Here is a 20,511-nt window from a genome sequence, read left to right as displayed (position 1 = left end):
ATGACATGTTTGGGCTGAATAAGCCTCTGAATTCGGAGTGCCCTTCGTAGATATCAAGATTGGCTAACACAAAAAGCCTCCAAATTCGGAGCGCCCTTCGTGGAAATCACGATTGGCCAACTCAAGAAGCCTCTGAATTTGGAGCTCCATCCGTGAATGACACGTTTGGGCCGAATAAGACTCTGAATTCTGAGTGCTCTTCGTGGATGTCACGATTGGCCAACTTAAAAAGCCTCTAAATTCGGAGCCCTATCTGCGAATGACACGTTTGGGCTGAATAAGCCTCTGAATTGGGAGCGCCCTTCGTGGATATGATGATTGGCTAACACAAAAACCTTCGAATTCGGAGTGCCCTTCGTGGAAATCACGATTGGCGAACTCAAAAAAGCCTTCGAATTCGGAGCCCCATCTGTGATTGACACGTTTGGGCCGAATAAGCCTCCAAATTCGGAGCTTCTTTCGTGAACATCACGATTGGCCAACTCAAAAAGCCTCCGAATTCGGAGCCCCATGCGTGAATGACATGTTTGGGCCGAATAAGCCTCCGAATTCGGAGGGCCTTTCGTGGATATTGCGATTGACAAGCGCAAACGCGATTGACGTAAAGTAGTAGATGGTCATGACTTAATTTACAAGCATTGATTGAAATAACATATAGACATTCAAAATAAAATGTTTTATTAAATAGATCGTGAGTACATGATTTACATAAAAACGGAACAATGTATATAAAAATTATTCGGATCCATCCTCGTTGTCAATCTTCTCGGTGTCGAAAGCCTCAAACGAAAAACTATAACTCTGATATAAAGGTGACGCCGGATTAACGCCTACGGCCTGGAGAGCCTTGATCCATCCACGCTTAAATCCACGATTTTCGTATCGTCAAACTTCCTCGACTAGTTTTTCCTTCGTCTCGTCTATTCCAATTTTTCGGCCGTCATGGAAACCCTTTTCATAGGACCTAGTCTTTGCAGCTTCTATTGCGAACATACTCGAAGTTTCTCGGTCGGCAATTGCGTGATCCAAAATTTTCCGCTTTACTCGTTCCACGACAATCGGGTTCACTTGACTCGCCGACTGAGTTTCAGAGGTATTACCTTTCTTCAGCTCATTTTCAATCTTCTCTACGCGGGCTTACAAGCTCCGAATACGATCGTTCTTTTGCTCTATCTCTATTCACTTGTGTAGACAGGCCCGTGGGCCTCATGCTACAGTTCGGACTCTCGATTTTTTGTGTCACGGTTCTTAATCTGAACCAAAGAGTCCAAATCCGGCGAATCGTTTTGAGAAAACTGATTTTTGAAAGAAGTGCCAAACATGGACTGCTTTGCCAGATACAGAGTCGCCACCTAAATATTTTATTTTGGGAAATTTAGGAAACCCTGACTCGGTGCCAAAAGGCCACGTGTCCGTCATCACCAAAGTTGCCTCGGCTCGGGAACTTGGGTACGATTGGGGAAGGTCACTTCGTGAGCACCCCCGCTCGCCCGATCATAGACCGGCCTCTACTAACCATGATATCAATTTTTGAAAAACATTGTGAGTTCTTATTCCGGTTTATTAGCCTAGGTTACTATGTGATGCGCACAACATACAAATATAGACCGAGTCGCCTGAATTGGAACGAAACATTTCATGCTTGTTTTTGAAAATGGTTTGCTACCCGCAGGTAGGCTTGAAACATTTGATGATTTATTCCAATTCAGATAACCCAACCTTCACCCACAGGCATTCAGGCAGTTATATCAGATAAGCATATAGCCTCATGGTAAGCATGCTATCATGGCAGTCACTCACACGCATGCAGGGATGCTAAAGCATAAAACTTACCGAGTACTCCAAGCCAAAATAGAAACCACATTAGAAATCATGCATGATCCTAATTATACAGAAATGCCTAATGCAACACATACAAAATGCAATTATAGCAGGCTCGGCTACTCTAAGATGGTATATGAAATGCTACAACTATCATGTATTCAATTTGGAATTGAAAGTACAATGCAGTTAGTATGATGCGCCGAGCCCGGTGCATGCAATACAGATGAATGAATGCAAACATGCTGTCATACTGTATGCTAATTTAAATATGCCTTAATCTAACCATCATAAGCGGATAAATAAAAGGGAGAAAGACGAGGGGTTGGAAGACATACATCACACTCACGCACACTTATTACAGTTGTGCCCTCACTCGGAGGGTCCGAATAAATATACAGTCCAAATATTACAGTCCCGAATAAAAGAATATTACAGTCCGAAATATTACAGAAAATCCTAATTAATTAATGAATTAACTAAGAAATCAAATAAAACTGGCGTGCAAGCCAGGGACCGCCTTGCTTCTGATGTATGATGCATGTCCGGATTATCTTGCGCGGAAATCCACCGGAATGCCCTAATTAGCCTCTGTTTACACCAGTTGTTCTTGAAAAGCGTGCCAAGTCCCGGAAAGTTGCTGATTCCTGATTTTGTTGCAACAGAGAGCAGGAAAGGGGCATAGCAATGTATTTGCACAGATATATGCATGTCTCGAACCTCGTGCCACCAATCACGCATACCGAGGCATGATGGCCGAAGAGTCGAAATGCACAACTCAATATAGAATGAATGCACATGAAACTACAGCTAAAACCTAACTCCATCATGGATAATCCGGAGTGTCGGCGACTGGGGAATTGAGACACATTCCGTCACTCGGAGTACGAAATGTACCTCGTTTCCCGTGCCCGGGCTAACTCCTATCCCGGACACGATGCAATATGCATGATATGCATGAAATGCAACTAAGATACAATCCTAATATGCAATGCTATGGAAATGAAATGCCTCGAAATGCGTGCACACGGGCACGCAAACCGAGAAAATGACAAAATGCAATCTAAGATACAACCTAGTATGCACCATGCTGTGAAAATGAGATACCTCGAAGTGCGTGCACACGGGAACGCAAACCGAGAAAATGCATGAATGCAATGAAGATGAGACGCTTTGAAATGCGTGCACACGGGCACGCAAACTGAGGCGATGGCAAACACAATGCAATAAAAATGAGATGCCTCGAAAAGCGTGCACACGGGCACGCAAACCGAGGCATTGGTAAAATGCTATGAAAATGAGGTGCCTCGAAATGCGTGCACACGGGCACGCAAACCGAGAAAATGCATGAATGCAATAAAAATGAAACGCCTCGAAATGCGTGCACACGGGCACGCAAACCGAGGCAATGGCAAACGCAATGTAATGAAAATGAGATGCCTCGAAATGCGTACACACGGGCACGCAAACCGAGGCAATGGCAAACGCTATGAAAATGAGGTGCCTCGAAATGCGTGCACACGGGCACGCAAACCGAGGCAATGGCGGAATGCGATGTAATGTCATGAAAACATGATATGGGCTTATACCAACATGAGTGAGCCTCAGCCACACTCACATAGGATGCCGGCGGATAAAAATGAGGTGCCTCGAAATGCGTGCACACGGGCACGCAAACCGAGGCAATGGCGGAATGCGATGTAATGTCATGAAAACATGATATGGGCTTATACCAACATGAGTGAGCCTCAGCCACACTCACATAGGATGCCGGCGGATAAAAATGAGGTGCCTCGAAATGCGTGCACACCGGCACGCAAACCGAGGCAATGGCGGAATGCGATGAAATGACATGGAAATGATAGCAATCATTCTAATGGAATTTCAGCAGTAAAATATGGGGGAAAACAGTCCCGAAATGAGGCGAAATGACATGAAATGCATGGAATTGTCCCGAAATGCGAATTTAGGCACCCGAAATGACCTATAGCTATGCCAAACATGCACAATATGGACATGCAATGCAAAGAAAGAAGCTAGGCAGTCCCAAAAAAGGCACTTTCACAGTTATAAACATGGCCAAACAGTAAGCATAGGTATGGCAAAAATGGCATGCAAGAATAGGGGCCAAGAGAGGGGTAATGAAGCAAGTGATATAAGCAAAACCCAAACTGAAAAATTTCCTTCTACAACACTGAAGAGGGACTAAAAATATAAATATTTACAGTATATGGCAGCCTCAAAATCAGTATACAAACATGCTAAAAATGTGATGCAAAATAAGGCTCAAAAGTGGCTATAACATGAGGTATGCAAAATAATCACCAAACAGCCAAGGACCCTTAATAAAACATGTAGAATGGACCAAAATAAGCACTTTTCCAGAACTGTAAAATGGCCAAAAACAAAAGCATGATAGGCTAACTAAACATGCAAGAATGGGGAATAAAAGAGGGATATAACATGAAGTGACCTATGGAGGCCCCAAACCATGAAAGGACCTAAATGAAACATGAATAATGGACCAAAATAAGGACCTTTTCAGAACTGTAAAATGGCCAAAAACAAAAGTATGATAGGCTGCCATTGCATGCAAGAATGGGGAAGAAAAGAGGAGTATAAAGGTAGGTATAACATGGAAGTCCCAAATGGTGTTGAGCCCTTCTTCAATGTTCAAGAGGAGCTCAAAATAAGCCTAATATCAGTTTACAACATACTCGAAAACAAATTGCTCATGGGCTAAAAATAGCATGCAAAATTATGACATATAAGAGGATCAATGAAGCAAGTGTATCATGGAGGGCTCAAACAGGATTGAGCCCTTAATGAAAAGTGAATATGAGCTCAAAAGAGGGCCCTTTTCAGTTAGGGCCGGATCTTGAAACAAAAAGCATAAAAGGCTAACCAATGGATCAAGAAAAAGGGTCAAAGTGAAGAAAAGGTTACTCACCCTTGAAGACTCAAACTTTTGTTGCTTCTTGGACCAATTTGCAGCTTCTTTTGCCTTTGAGAAACCTTCCTTGTTGCTGGAAATGAGGTGGTGGTGGTGGTAGAGCTTGGTGGTGTAGAAGAAGTGGTGGTTAGGGACTTAGAGATTTTTAAAGAAATGAGAGGTATGGAGATGGAGTTGTGTATGGAGGCTTGAAGGTGAAGTTTTCTAACCCCAAAATATGATCTAGCTTGCTTGTTATAAAGGCCAACAAGGGGGTGTAAAGGTGGGGGAAAAGGAGAGTAAATTTCCCCCAAGAAATATCCCCCGGATAAAGATCTTTTCTGGGGAATAAAGCCTCACAGCTGTAAAGGGAACAGTGCGAGGAGCCCGGCCGGCCTGGTACTTTTGCTGCAGGTGGCCGGCCGGCCACACCCCCTAGCCGGCCGGCTAGGGGTCAAAAAGGTCAATCAGATTTTCTGGCCGGCCACCAACTGGTAAGGTCCTCCTATGTGTATACAACACAACCCTGTGGTTCAAAATCTAAGAAAGTGGGTCCAAGGGGTTCAACATTAGCTCGGAAAGAGGGGTTCAAAAGGGTCAGGTAGAATTACTGGACGGCCATGAACCTTTAGGGTCCTCTCATGTGTGTACATCACAAATATGTGGTTCAAAGTTCAAGAAAAAGGGTCCAAGGGGTTCAACATTAGCCTGGAAGGAGGGGGTCAAAAGGGTCAGGTGGAATTACTGGCCAGCCATGAACTTTTAGGGTCCTCTCATGTGTGTACATCACAAATATGTGGTTCAAAGTTCAAGAAAAAGGGTCCAAGGTGTTCAACATTAGCCCGGAAGTGCGAAAAACGAGCGCCGGAGGGCGTCGGAGGATGTATAACTGGTTGCTGCAACAATTGCTGGCCTCCCACCCTTCAATGACCTTTCTGGTGATAAAACAGAGGTACCTGCCAAAAATGAACGAAAACCGTTGCAAAACGAATGCTCGGGGACCAAAACACGCAGTTCGGGGTCCCGAAAATGGGCTGCCAAGCACCGAAAGTGGCGTTCGGCCACGAAGTGGGTTTCTCAGACCCCAGTGTCCCTCAAAAGGGATTAAATAAGATGTATGCCAAAAATTAGAGCAACAGGAGATGGTTAAGCGGTCCCGAACCGAGGCACACGGCCTGACGGCTCTGAAAACCGGGAACCGGACTCCGAAATGGGCAAAATGGCCTACGGCCACCAAATGTAGCCTACGGCCACTGAGAGATGGTCTACAGGACCTCCCCCTCCCCTCAGGAAAAGAAACAGAGAAAACCGAGCCTGGTTCGCAAACCGAGACAAGGCACAGAAGAGGGTTCGGAAGTCCGGAGGTAGGGCTCACGGCCGCGACTCTGAAACTTCTGAACAAGCACATTATGCAACATCACCAAGCGCTCAATCGGTGACGTCTGAGTCTTAAGGTCGGTCAAAAATGGGGTGTCTACAGTTGCCCCTCTTTGACAGAACTCGGAAGTCACAAGTGACGGGAGTGAATGTCAAAACCCAGAGACGACCCATTTTTGACAAGGCCGAAGACTTAGACAAACATACAAGATAAATAGAGATGTGCCCGCAGGCATGCCCGCAGGCAGGGGGCAAAATGCAAATGATATGCAAGAAGCCGAACATAACTCAATGATCATGCAAATGCAGCAAGCTGTAATGAAGCAAGTATTCGCAAATAGATGCAACAGTTTTAAGCAAGAATGCAAAGCAACAACTACATTTCATGCAGTTTAAGAATGCGAAGGATTATTCAATCCCCGCCACATCTCACACGGAGAAGATACAATACCTGCTCGATTCGTCTGGTCGCACCAGCCTCAATTGAACCGTACATACAATATCGTGCCTACAAAAGAGAGAAATTGCAACAAGTACAATATGCTACCAACATATATTTAATGTGATTCCGAAGGTTCGACACACGCAGTGCCGGTGAGTGTATGCATCGCAATGCAAGAGTGGAACATGCATGACGATGTATGCTCAAACATAAAGGTATGCCAATATCAAGAAATGTGCATGTTAATGCAGGTATGCCCATGAGAATGCAAGATAATGTGACACGAGCATGAATCAGGGTGTCCGTTTGTTATGAAACAACGAGTACGGAAACGCGCGTTTCGGCGAAGGCAACTCGATCGCGGCCTCCGACCCACTTCCCTGAAAGGTTACAACTCATTCAAAAAGGATACACTTTGATTTCGACGAATGATGATGAAACGTATGTCAGAACTCGAAGCCGAAGTCCCGGCGGAGCTATTTCGCGACCGGAAGTGTACTTTTCTTGAACTTTTTCAGGTCCCGGGAACTCCGATCTTCCTCAAAATTTGCAGAGAGCTAGGTGGGCATGTGAGGGACATGGCCGGCCGTTCATCTTCCCAAGGGGAGGTGGCCAACCGGTTTCCCATAAAGCTAATGGCTGGCCGGCCAGTTATCCAAAAAGCAGATAGCTGGCCGGCTAGAAAATGGGGCCGGCCGGCCATGTGCCCAGATCCGGGGGTATTTTGGTATTTTCACTCCTTTCCTTCATGCTTCTTCAACCAAGACTTGAGGCCTATAAAAGGCAGCTGAGGCCCCTTCCTTTTCTTGCCTCCCACAACATTTTCTTCTCCAGATCTGAGTTCCACACGCGTTTTCCAACGCCCCGTGCAAATTGTTTCCACAAAAACATTCAGTTTCAAGCACTTTGAAGCGATTAAATTCCGGCTTCGGAGCTTCTTTTTGCATTTTCGCCACTTGAGGTAAGTTTGTCTCAATATTTGGAAGATTTTCTCGGGAGTTGACTTTTGTTGACTTTTTCATTTCCCGAGAGTTGACTTTTGTTGACTTTTTCCAATTTTGGCTCGTTTTGGCTCATTTTTGCTCCTTTTGCAGATTCTTTGAAAATGGCGGGTAATTCTCCCCACGGCGGAGGTTTTCCAGGTGCCGGAGATGATTTCGATCCCATGACTCTACCCCCGAGGACCCGGCCTTTTATTCCCGAGAGGTACCGTCCGCCAGCACATGTCCTCCCTCGTGCTGTCTTCCGTCACTTCACTAGCTTTGACGAGCGAGCACCCGTGGATCTGCTTCTCCGAGAGCCGGAGCATCACCTCTCTCATGAGGCCCGAGAGGTATTTACTTCATTTTCTGTATTTTTCCTAGATTTCGTACTTTTGCCCTGCTTGAACACGCAGTTTAGCTTATGACATAGTACTTTGCTCGCATCCTGAACATGTAGTTTCAACACTCGAATTTCTGAACACTCGGCTCATTAATTAATTGCGAACACACAGCCCACATTAGAACACACGGCTCAAACATTGATTTGTCGAACACACAGCCCGAATTCGAAAGTGAACACACAGCCCACACTTTACATTTTCTGAACACGCAGCCCAGATAGATAGTGAACACGCAGCCCACAATTTTAACTGAATTTGCATGTAGCTTATTTCACTTTATCGGCATACAGCCCATTCATCTCATTGGCACACAGCCCAGTTCAATCTCATTGGCACACAGCCCATTCATTCCATTGGCGCACAGCCCATTCCGTTCATTATTGACACATGTATTCATTCTGAATGCAGGTTGGTTCCCGCAGTGTGCGGGGGTATGGTTCCACCATCGCGCGGGACTGGTATGCCGAGCTCCCGGAGGCCGTCCGAGATTTTGTAGATTTGGCAGGATTCGGGCCTTTCTGCGTCGGGTTGTCACGTTGTCCTGCCAGGAGGACACTGATGGCAGCCTTGGTAGAGAGATGGTGGGACACCACCAACTCCTTTCATTTATCTGCTACCGGGGACATGACCATGACCCCTTTTGACTTCGCTGTATTGACCGGCCTTGACGTTGGAGGTTGGTCCATCCCCTACGATGAGGATATGGCGAGTGGGAGGCCGCCTGGATGTATCTATTGGGGGCTCGCCCACCTGTTGATAGGGTCTCTGGGAGAGTCCGATACACTTGGTTCTCTTCCCATTTTCGGCGGGCGGAGATGGTGCCTGAGACTCCCGAGGAGACAGAGCAGTATGCTCGTGGTTTCCTTATGTTCCTCTTCGGGACTACCCTGTTTGCCGACAGAGGGAACACAGTTGGGCTGTACCTGTTGAGCGCTCTGGTTGACCTATCACAGGTCCATCGATATGACTGGGGTGGCGCCAGCCTGGCTACCCTTTACTTTTATATGAGCGCGACCTCCCGCGGGCGGGGTGATTTACTTGGCGGCTACTGGAGAGCCTGGGAGGTACTTTTCTGTCCTCTTGATTTATATTTCTGCTTTTCATCACTTGTACATTGCACACACAGCGCACTTTTACAGTCTGTATTTCGCTCTCAGCATTTCGTACTTACATTCTGCATTGCTTTTCTTAGCTATGGGTCTATGTATACTTCCCATCATTAGCCCCAGAGTTGGAGGTGGCGGGGATTCTCATGACCCCATATTCATTGGTGTTCGAGGGCCCGCACCGGCCGAGACCTCGAGAGACCCTCCTTAACCTGCGACAGTACTTCGACACTGTGCGACATTCAGAGGTACCTCAGAACTTTCAGTTCCTTTCATTCTCATCTTTGATTTGCTCTGTATATTCTCGATTTCTGATTGGTTTATGCATTTATCATCCGCAGATCACATGGCAGCCCTGGGTGTCCCTGGGTGATGGTCTCCGACTTCAGTATACCGGAGCGTCGGACATCTCCCAGTATAGGGTCCTGCTTGAAGGGCCGGTTGGAAGGGCATGGTTCCTGGGGGAACGCTTTCTGCGCCAGGTATGGGGGTATCTTTCTCAGGATCCTCCCGCAGTACCTCCAGCCAGTATGCGGATTGCTGACAGGCTCTCTTACTCGGAGGTAGTCGGCGCCATGCTGGGTAGTGATGCTTTACTATATGTTGAGGAGGGGGACTACGCCACTTACCGTCACATATATTTGATGCCTCCATTGACGGGAGCTCATATCCCGATGATGAGGCCTGCCGGTATGTCATCCTCGGGCCAGGCTCGGGCTCGGGCTGCAGACGCCCCTTCTACTAGCAGGGCTGGTACATCTAGAGGTGGGAGTAGACCGGTTCCTCCGACTCCGTCGACTCATCCTCATCCCGGATGGCCAGATATGCCTACTGAGTTGATGGCGTGGCAGTATGGGGCTATCTCTCCGACTCCGATCCCGCTAGAGCCTCCGATGCCCAGTGATCGATACGCCATTGATCCGGACTCACCACCGGTATGCTCCACTTTTTTCATTCATCATTCAGATGTTTAGACACTCTTCTGTTCACTGATGATTATGAGCTCATTTTTGCAGCCATCGCGAGGGTACATGGAGGAGGTGGTTGGACTGGTGGCCACACTCGAGGGCATGGTCCTGCGTAGGGAGGCACAGTTGTCTGTCGCGGGCATTCAGGTACCCTTCAGTTTTCTGGCATTTATCATACTTCTGATGACATGCTGATTTCTACTGCATCGATAGACTATTTGTGTAGAGCACATCTGACACACACCCCACTTGTACACTGTATTTACATGCACCCACTTTACGTAGCCTTTGCTTGTATCTGTATCTGATGTATATATTCGGACTGATGTATTTGAATTGAACTCTTTGTTTTCAGATGCCTTCATGGTCCGGTCAGCCGCAGGCCAGGCCACCTGGGCCTCCTTGGGGAGCCGGGCCATCTGGGCCTTTTCAGGGGGCGGGGCCATCTCGGCCTTCCCGAGGATCCGGGCCATCTAGGCCTTTTCGAGGAGCTCGAGGAGGGCCTGTCCGCAGACACAGGGCTCACGTTGTGGAGGTGGAGCCTGATGAGGAGGAGGAGGATGCTGAGGAGGAGGAGGAGGCTACCGACCGTCAGTCAGAGACATCTGCTGAGGAGGGGGGCTCCGGTTTTGGCTCGGGGAATAGAGGCGAGGCTGAGGGGGATCCCGAGGATGACAGCTCCGACTCAGATGATGATGATGGCGCGGAGGTTGTCCCGCAGAAGAGGATGAGGAGTGCTTCTCGTTCCCGTTCCCGAGGACTTTGATGTTACTATTTCCTGCTTTATTTTTCTTTTTGCTAGTAGTTTGTAGCACTTTGCTCATTGTTAGGCAGTTTTATTATTTTATTTTTTTTTGTAAAACTTGTACCTTTGTTGTAAAGCATGATGAAATGAAATAGCTTTTGAAAAGGTGTTTGTATTTTAAACTTTTAGCATCGTATCGCATCATTTTATTTTGCACAAAAATGAAATTGAATGGAAATGCGCATTGTGTAATCACCAAGTCAGGTAGTGAACCGACGTAACAAACTAAGCAACTCAACTTACTAAGATATAACAGAATCTTTAGCAAGTTTACAACTCGATAAGCAAAATGCAACAACGCAAATAAACAAGACTTTAACAAAAATTGCTTAAACAGAGAGCAATGACTCAAAAACACAAAACACGTTCGCTCGACAAACAGCTCGATAAGCAAAACAAAAACTCGATAAACAAAACTCAACAACAACAAAGTGTACTTCTGACGATCTGGGCATCGGAACGCATCCGAAATGGAGGGAGAGAAAGGCCTTTGACTTTCCCGTTGCATGGAGATGCTTGGAACTTTCCCTCGAAGAGTAAAACAGGGCCAAGGGGATACACTGGAGCATTGCTGGCCATCCCTGGGAGCCGGCCGGCCATTTTTGGAGAGAGAGATAGCTGGCCGGCCATTTCTGCAAAAAGTAAATGGCTGGCCAGCCAGAAAAGGTGGCCGGCCGGCCACTCAGTCCTGCAGCCTCCAGATTTTTGACATGTGTCCCCGTGAATAGTGTCTTTCCTTCTATAAAAGCCTCAACTTCGGGAACATTCATTTCATCTTAGTTTTAGACAAAGATGGAGGCGTTTCTCGCAGAAAATCTCGTATCTTGGATCTCTTCTCTAGATGGCTCGGAAAAGCTGAATTTCCGGGGTTTCTGTTTGAATGCACTATTCACGCTGAGCCGTGCTCCGCTACAACTTCCTTTTCTCTATGCCGCGGTAAGGTTCTGGAATCCAGTGACGCATGTTTTTAGCTTTGGCGGCCAAGAGATGTGTCCCACTTTCGAAGATTTTCAGGTTTTGATGGAGTCTGAATGCTCTGAAGTGATCTTGCCCCAGCTCCGTTTTGGTCACGCCCAGGCTTTAGGGCGGATGTGTGGGCTCACGGCGCTTGACGCTCGATCTCTGATCTGCAGCGGGGAACTGGACATCCTCGGCTTGATCCATCGTTTTTCCGACGCTGGTGACCGCAACAACCATTATCGGCAGGGTTTCCGGCAACACGCCCTCTGCTTATGTTTGTTGTCTCACTTTCTGCTTTCCTCGGGCTTCGGCGGGGCTAGCATTCGCCTGATTGAAGTCGCCCAAGGTTTGAGAGAAGGAAAGAGCTGTATTGCCATGACCTTGGCCGAGACACTGATGGGCTTAGATTCTATCTATCGCCGGGAGGCGACTAGGTTTGCTGGGAGTCCACTGCTGCTGCAGGTAATGTTTCCCACCCGACCTTACATGTATATTTGTTCACATCACTCGACCCTCAGGCTCGGTTTTCTTTTTCTCACAAAACCCTTGTCTTACTTTTCTCTCATCGTACATCTCTCTGTTCTTTATTCTCTCATTTTCCATCCCTCCCCTAGGTATGGTTAATGGATAAGTTGCAGGTTGTGGACTCTTGCTCAGCTTATTCAGCTCGAGGCTACTTCTTTCGGCAGCGCCTAGTCAATGCTCTTGACGAAAGGTGGTGGTTCGATTGGATGTGCAATTTGTCCGCAGACAGCATTGCTTGGCGTTGTCCTTGGCTCAACCTCCCGGCAATGAGCTATAGTATGTCCTGGCTGATTGGGATCCAATTGATTGGTCTAATCCACTACGTATTCTATTTTTCGTTCCGGTTCCTGTGTCAGTTTGGCCATGATCAGACTTGTCCACCGGAGGGGATTGAGTACCCAGCCGCTTTCCCGATCCGCGGCGCACAACTTGCCCGATATGCCACAGCATGGAGGACTAGAGAGCTCCTGGCCCCTGCTTCTACTTTCAGTTGCACTTTGTCCGATGAGTGCTTGGATTGGCTCAATGAAGAGGCACAGGTTGGGCTTAGCTTGGCATTAGGTGCTCCGTCCAGCTCTGGGAGGGGACGCAGAGATACTTAATTCAACTATGCCCCAAATTTATTGCTTATTTAGCATTTTCAAGTTTTCTTTATGAATGTACTAAAAAAAGCAACCTCGATTGTAATGCAAGAGCAAGAGAACTCAGTTTTGAAATCAATGAAATTGAAAGTTGTGGTACTGAAAATTTTCCGCTTTTGGTCCAGAAATGGTCTTAGTCGTAAAAAGATTGATTTGAACAAAGTCAACTTTTATTAAAACTTTTCGAAACTATTTTCGATGTGGATCAGAACTGGACACGCCGGAGATCTGTCACTGAGATGCACAACCCCAGATCCCTGCAACTGGAAAGTTGCCCCTAGTCTGAAGAACAATGCGGCACTCCATAGCAACGGAAAGTTGCCCCTAGTCTGAGTAACTTTGTACCGTCGCGGCAACGGAAAGTTGCCCCTAGTTTGAACAGCACTGTACCGGAGATCACGATAAATGCTGATGGATAAAGATGACTGAGTTGATCAAAATGGACAGAGTTGATCGGGGAAAAGTTTATGGCTGAACTTCAAGGTGAAGTTGCCTACGTATCCCAAAGATGGGAATCAAGCCTTACGTAGTTCAGGCCCAGGTTCACTCGAGTATTTTCACTCTCCTTTTGCGCTCTAACTTTTGCCAAGGCCGCCCTTTGCGGGTTTTCAACCTTGCGAGCTCAGTTTTTATATTTTCTAATTTTTTGTGCTCTGACTTTTGCCTAGGTCGCCCTTTCGGGTTTTCGGCCTAGCGAGCCTCTCAAGGATAGTATTTCTTCAACTTGTCCATATTGATCGGTTGTGAGAACTCCAAGCCATCTAGATCCATCAGAACCACAGCTCCACCTGACCAGATAGCTTTGATGATGTAAGGACCAGTCCAATTGGGTTTGAACTTGCCCCTTGGGTCGTGGATGGGAGCTCGGTTGTCTTTGAGCACCAAATCTCCCTCTTTCAGATTCCTGGACTTAACCTTCTTGTCGAAAGCCCGGGCAATTCTGCGTTGATAGCCTTGAATGTGGTACAGTGCTTTCAGTCTTCTTTCATCAAAGAGCATGAGTTCTTCGAATCTGCTTTGCTGCCAATCTGCTTCGGCTATCTGGCATTCAGCCAATACTCGTAACGATGGAACCTCAATCTCAATGGGTAGAACAGCCTCCATTCCATAGACCAATGAATATGGAGTTGCTCCAGTAGAAGTTCTGATTGAAGTCCTGTAGTCCCACAGAGCAAATGGCAGCTTGTCTGGCCAGTCCCGATAGGTTCCCACCATCTTCTGCAGTATATGCTTGATATTCTTGTTGGCGGCCTCAACCACTCCGTTGGTCTGTGGCCGGTATGTAGATGACTTATGGAAAGCCACATTGTATTTCTCCAACAAGTCTACCACTTCTTTCTTGAAGTGGGAACCATTATCTGAAATTATTTCGTTTGGCACTCCGTAGCGACAGATGATGTTGTTCCTGATGAACTTTGCGACATGCGACGCCTTCAACACCGCGTATGATTGGGCTTCGACCCACTTTGTAAAATAATCTATCGCTACTAGGATAAACTCATGCCCGTTTGACCCCTTCGGGGTAACAGCTCCGATCACATCAATTCCCCAGACTGAAAAAGGTCATGGGGAAGTCATGTTGTACAGTTTTGACGGCGGGATGTTCATGCGGTTTGCATGAATTTGACACTTGTGGCATCGCCGAACAAAGCTAATACAATCCTCCTCCATGGTTGACCAGTAGTAGCCCTGTCTGAGGATTTTTTTGGCCAACATTACTCCATTCACATGTGCACCGCACTCCCCCCCATGGATGGCTTCCATCAGGCGTCTTGACTCTTCAACTTCTACACAGAGCTTATGCATTCCCAGATGCCCCCTTTTGTATAGCTTTCCCCCGCAGATGATAAACTGAGCAGCCATTCTTCTGATGGCCCTCTTATCCTTGGCATTTGCCCCTAGTGGATATGTTTCCTTTTCCAAGAAGTTCCAGATGTCGTAATACCAGGGATTGCCGTCTTGAACCTCATCTATGGCGGAAATCGACTCGTATGCTGGCACGAACTTCTGATCAATAATGACTGGACGCATCCGGACTCCGGACGGGATGTCTATCATAGAAGATAGAGTTGCTAATGAATCTGCAAACCTGTTGTTCTCTCTTACGAGGTGGGTGAAATTTAGCTTCTCAAACTGAGGAATTAACGAATCCAAGGTTTGGTGGTAGATTATCATCCTTTCCTCCTTGACTTTCCAATCTCCTTTTGCTTGAGACACAACAAGGTTCGAGTCCCCAATGACGTCCAACCGTCTTGCCCCTAGTTCTAGGGCTACTTCCAGGCCAGCAATACATGCCTCATACTCTACTTCATTGTTGGAAACTTTGAACCGGAGCTTGAATGCTAGAGGGATACGGGAATCGTCAGGCGCTATCAGCAACACCCCTATCCCATACCTATACTGGTTTGACGCTCCGTCAAAGTACATCGTCCAGGTTTCATCTTCGACGTGCAGAATGGCTTCATCTGGGAATAGATACTCAAACGCTTCATCCCCCTCAACCGGGTGGTCGGCAAGGAACTCCGCTACCGCTCTGCCTTTTACTGACTTGCGCGTTACATACTTCAAATCAAATTCGGAGAGCAACAGCAGCCAACGAGCTAGCCTACCCGTAAGTGCTGGTTTCTCGAAAAGATATTTAATGGGATCCAAACGCGAAACCAACATTACTGAGTGAGCTAACAGGTAGTGCCGCAGCTTCCTGGTTGCCCATACCAAGGCCAAACAAGCCTTCTCCAGCGGTGTATAGCGGGTCTCGTAATCCAGCATCTTTTTGCTCAGATAGTATATGGCCCTTTCCACTTTGTCTTCTGACTCCTGCTCGAGCATGCAGCCCATGGTAGTCTCAGTTACTGAAAGGTATAGTATCAACGGTCTCCCCGGCTCTGGCGGTGACAACACGGGTGGGTTCTGTAGATACTCTTTGATCTGCTCAAAAGCTGCTTGACATCGGCCGTCCCATTGGAATTTCTTTCCTTTCTTCAGGAGACCAAAAAGTGGTTCACAAGTCAAGGTTAATTTAGAAATAAACCGTCTTATGAATTGCACTTTACCTAGAAAGCCTCGCACCTCCTTTTCAGTCCTTGGTGGTGGCATTTCTAAAATGGCCTTGATTTTGGAAGGGTCGACCTTGATGCCCCTTTGTGTAATCAGAAACCCTAGCATCTTCCCTGCTGTAACACCAAACGTGCATTTCTGGGGATTCAGTCGCAGCCGAAACTCTTTGATCCTTTGAAAGAATTTTTGTAAGGCGGTGTAGTGGCCCTCTCTATCTTTGGACTTGACAATTACGTCGTCCACATACACCTCGACCTCCTTATGGATCATATCATGCAATATTGTAGTCGCTGCCCGTTGATACGTAGCTCCAGCATTTTTCAACCCGAATGGCATCACTCTATAACAATATGTACCCCACGGGGTAGTGAACGCAGTCTTCTCCCGGTCTTCGGGTGCCATCACTATTTGATTATAGCCTGAGAAACCATCCATAAACGAAAGCAAGGCGTGTCCTGCCGTGAAATCCACCAATTCATCGATGTGCGGCAAGGGGAAGTCGTCCTTCGGACTGGCCCTGTTCAAATCTCTGAAGTCTACACAGACCCGAATTCTGCCATCCTTCTTTGACACCGGAACAATGTTGGCCAACCAAGTTGGATATTCAGATACCAGCAGGAACCCTGCGTCAATTTGTTTGGTGACCTCTTCCTTAATTTTGAGAGCCCAATCCGGGCGAATCCTTCTGAGTTTCTGTTTGACAGGGCGGGCCTCGGGATCAAGAGGGATCCGGTGCTGTACAATATCAGGATCGATTCCAGGCATGTCTTCGTAGGACCACGCGAAAACATCTTTGAAATCTTTTAATAAAGTGACTAAGCGCTCGCGCTCCTCCGAAGACAACGTGGACCCGATCTGGACCAGCCGCGGGTCCTTCTCAGTACCAACATTCACAGTAGTGATTTCATCCATTAAAGGTTTAACAAATCTTTCCTGCTCTTGATCAATTAACCGTTGCAAAACTGGGGGAATTTCTCCCTCGTTGTTTTCATCAAAATTTTGAAAATCCTGATTTAAGCAATAAATCAAAGGCACAGAAAAATACTCAGAAACCACATCCACATCATTCTCATTAAATATTTCCAAGCCGTCAGATTCCTCTGTTACAACAGACTCAAAAGAAAATGAAAATGACGACCTAGACAGGACTGTGGCATCCGGGTTATCACCCCCAGGAATACCGGACTCAGACTCAGTCGAGCTGGAATCTGATTCCGACGCACAAGATTCGGTGGAATCAGATTCCGGCTCACTACCTGACCCGGAACTGCTAGATAAAAAGTCTTCTTCATACTGCCAGATGAGAGAAGGTGCGATAGATGCATCCAAGATCAGCGCTGGAAAGTCCGCAGCTATTTCATCTCCAATCACAGAAACCGAAGAGTTATCCCCCAAGCACTCTTGGCTGATCGGAGGATCTGATAGTAGACTCGCCAGTGCTACCCCCATTTCAAGCTCTGTGCTCTCAGGATCCACTGCTTCACATTGCTCAACCTCAGTTGGTGGGTCTGTCTGCGCTTCGGCAACGTCATCCCCAGATAATTGTATGTCGAAGAAGATTTCAAAACCAGGCACGCGCTTCCCCTCCGCGTTTAGCCATGGCTCCGGGAAGCCGCAGAATGGAAAATCTTCCCCCTCCCGGACGAAGCGTCCGTTTAGGGTACCCCAGATGGGCCTGTGCATTAACTCAAATGGCTTCCCGGCCTTCTTTGCTCTGGCCCTTCCGGCCATTTCTTTTCCTTTCCTCACCCAATCCTCCTTGGTGGGCAGATAACCCAGTCCAAAGGCGTGAGGGTTGTGTGGCACTTCGGCCAATACTGAGACGCCCTTCCGGCCGCTTCTCCCTAATCCCATCCCGGGGGTATGTTTTAGCTTGTTCATGAGGTAGATGGATTGTGCACTAACATACATGCCCTCATTCACAGCCATGACATTCTGCACCACTTGAGCCTCGGCCAAAGTGAGCCCCGATAGAAACACATCCTCCGTGCCGTGCTCGATCTCCAAGACAGGTGTGGATACTTCCGGCGGGGGATGGATTGATGAATTTCCAAAAACGATCGCTACCCCTTTCCCGTGGGGGTACTTTAGCATTTGATGTAGAGTGGAAGAGACTGCTTTGACCTGGTGCAACCACGGTCGCCCCAAAAGTAGGTTAAAGGTTGCGGGAACGTCCAAGATATGAAATTCAATGCTGTGTTGTCCTGGACCAACCTTGGTTTGAATTTTAACAGTCCCCATCACTTCTCTGCTGGTATTGTCGTATGCTCTGATCACTTGGGTAGTTGGGACGAAGTCCGCGGGTTTTAACCCGATTGCATATGCCGTTCTGGTCGGGCAGACATTAATCGCAGACCCGGTATCAACAAGTACCACCGGTATCCACTTATCTCTACATTCCACAGAAATATAGAGAGGTTTGTTATGGTTTGTGCCCTCAGGCGGTAGCTCCTTGTCCGAAAAGGTTAATGCCGGGGAACCTCCTCCCGGAAAAACCAGCCCAACCAGCTGTTCAGACGTGGTGTCTATGGAGAGTTTGGACTTGTCCATAGCAGATAGGACAGCTTCTCTGTGTACTCGTGATGCCATTAGCAGTCCCCAGATGGAGATGTCTGCTTGTATCTTTTTTAACTGTTTCAGCACAGCTTCATCTTCAATCTGTTTCTCCTTCTGTTTCTCCGCTTCTCTATCCTTCCCGGATGCCTCGGGTTGGTCCAGGTGTGGGGGCTTGAAGTACCGCCCACTTCTTGTCATGTGATCCACTTCATCAAGATACCAAGTATCATCCGGCTGGTTATTCCCCCAGTCTTCATCCGTGTGGGCAAGACATAAGTCATGGTCTTCCCACCACATTCCATCGGCAGCCAACAGACACCTGTCTGGCTCCGGTTTAGTTGTATTCGCAGTATTCTCTGCCCCAATGCTCGCAGCATTCTCTATCTTTGTGCACACAGCACTTTCAGTCCCCTCAGGGCCTTTAGCTTTCCTAATTCTCTCAGCCTCCTCAAACTTTTCTTGTTCCAGCTGCGTCAATACAGCTGTTTGTTCAACAGTTCCTATATCCATAATGCCCATGTCCCGAGCGGAATTCTTAGCACCGGCGCTCTCCGGCTACACAACTTGACTTTCGGCCATTCCGGCCACAACTGATACTTCCGCCCCTGCCGGGCTCTGTTCTGGTTAGGCTTCCCCCACTGCATCTGGTTGATCCTCGAGCCATCCAGTGGCCTCCGCTGATCCCTCATAATCATACCAATTGATTGACGCATCCTCCAGTTCCCGATCATCGAGAAATTGCAAGTTGGCAAAGTCTTCCTCTGCGGCTGTCAAATCATCTACCCATAGCCCAGATCCATCCCCCCGGATCATGCATAGCTCTCCTATCTCTGGCAATTCTACACTTAGCCCAATTCGGCTCGTTGATAGGATATACTCGCTCGGATCATAGGCTCCCCCAGCAAAATTCTGTCCAGTCTCAGATTCAACAATCTCATTCTCTCCCAAAATCTGCCCTGCCCTGTCTTCGACGGTCACCACCATCGGTTCTGGTTGGGTTTTGGAGATGTCCACCATGCACAAGAGGTCAGTGCAATCGGGGAGGAGCACCGCCGGCTTGGGTAGGTGGGTGGGAGTGATATAGATGCTAGGATCATAAGATGCGACCCCAGTCTGGATAAAATTAATTCTGTTAGGAGGAGGAGGTTGGTTATGTGGTGGGAGAGGGTTGGTTGTGACATTGGGTTTATCAGGAGGCGCGATCACTTGTTTGTCAATAAGATCTTGGATCTCATGACGCAATCTATAACAACGGTCGGTGTCATGACCGTGTTGTTGGTGATATGCGCAATACTTTGACGGGTCATAAGAAGGGGGGAGTGGATTTGGTAATGGCTTTGGCTCCAGGGGTTTCAAATGATTTTTCCTGATCAATATTCCCAGAACCTTGGTCAGAGGCATATATAGTGGGGTAAAGGTTCTTTGGCCTCGCGGTTGGAATCGGTTGTTTTGTGTGTTGCTTCCGGACGCGCCGGAGAATGGTGTGGCGGTCATGGGCCTTGGAGGGGGAGGGGGAGTGGTGGTGACCATACTAACTTCCGAGGCTCTTGTATTTGCAGCGCCACTCGGGCCTGCATTGTTGTTACGGTTGAACGTCCTCCTCGGTTGTTCTCTGTCGTGGTCAAACAGCCCTTGTTTCATTGCGTCTTCGATTTGCACCCCCATATCATGTAAATCTGCGAAAGTAGGGAAGGGGACTACAATCATTCTCTGCATCAACTTCGGGTGGAGATTGCGCACAATCATCCGGATTTGATCTTTGTCAGTGGGCCTTAAAGTCATTGTTGACGCCTTCGCCCTCCATCGGATCACAAAGTCCGAGAAAGATTCCTTGGGCTCTTGCCTTGTCGTTTCAAGATCACGGGTTGTGATCTCGATCTGAGTGTTGTACGAATATTGCGTGACAAAGGCCTCAGCCATTTCATCCCAATTCTTTT

The sequence above is a fragment of the Camellia sinensis genome, chromosome 9, assembly GCF_055761805.1.
Source record: "Camellia sinensis isolate YWXY chromosome 9, ASM5576180v1, whole genome shotgun sequence".
Classification (NCBI taxonomy): domain Eukaryota; kingdom Viridiplantae; phylum Streptophyta; class Magnoliopsida; order Ericales; family Theaceae; genus Camellia; species Camellia sinensis.
The sequence above is the reverse complement of the archived record's forward strand: the minus strand, read 5'-3'. Positions refer to the sequence as shown.